We start from the raw sequence: 772 nt of genomic DNA on the forward strand, positions 1-772 counted from the left end.
CCCGCCCTGCCTCGCCCCTGCCCCCGCCCCTGCCTCGCCCCCGCCCCCGCCCCCGGGCCCGCCCCGCCCCTGCCCCTGCCCCACCCCCTACCCTGCCCTGCCTCTACCCCTGCCCTGCCCCGGCCCCGCCCCTGCTCCTGCCTCTACCCCTGCCCTGCCCCGCCCCTGCTCCTGCCTCTACCCCGGCCCCGCCCCTGCCCCGCCCCTGCCCTGCCTCTACCCCTGCCCCACCCCCTACCCTGCCCTGCCTCTACCCCTGCCCTGCCCCGGCCCCGCCCCTGCTCCTGCCTCTACCCCTGCCCTGCCCCGCCCCTGCTCCTGCCTCTACCCCGGCCCCGCCCCTGCCCCGCCCCTGCCCTGCCTCTACCCCTGCCCCGGCCCCGCCCCTGCCCTGCCTCTACCCCGGCCCCGCCCCTGCCCCGCCCCTGCCCTGCCTCTACCCCTGCCCCGGCCCCGCCCCTGCCTTGCCCCTGCCCCGCCCCTGCTCCTGCCTCTACCCCTGCCCCGGCGCCAGCCCCTGCCCCCGCCCCTGCCCTTGCCCCGTCCCGCCCCTGCCCCGCTCCTGCTCCTGCCCCGCCCCTGCCCTGCCTCTACCCCTGCCCCGGCCCCGGCTCCGGCCCCGCTCCTGCCCTGCCCCCGCCCCCGCCCCTGCCCTTGCCCCGGTCCCGCCCCTGCCCCGCCCCTGCCCCTGCCCCTGCCCAGGCGGCGTGCGGCGTCTCGGCGGGAGAGCGCAGGGGGAAGGCGGGTCCCTGGGGGCCGGGGCGCGGGCAGC

The sequence above is a fragment of the Canis lupus genome, chromosome 12, assembly GCF_011100685.1.
Source record: "Canis lupus familiaris isolate Mischka breed German Shepherd chromosome 12, alternate assembly UU_Cfam_GSD_1.0, whole genome shotgun sequence".
Classification (NCBI taxonomy): Eukaryota; Metazoa; Chordata; class Mammalia; order Carnivora; family Canidae; genus Canis; species Canis lupus.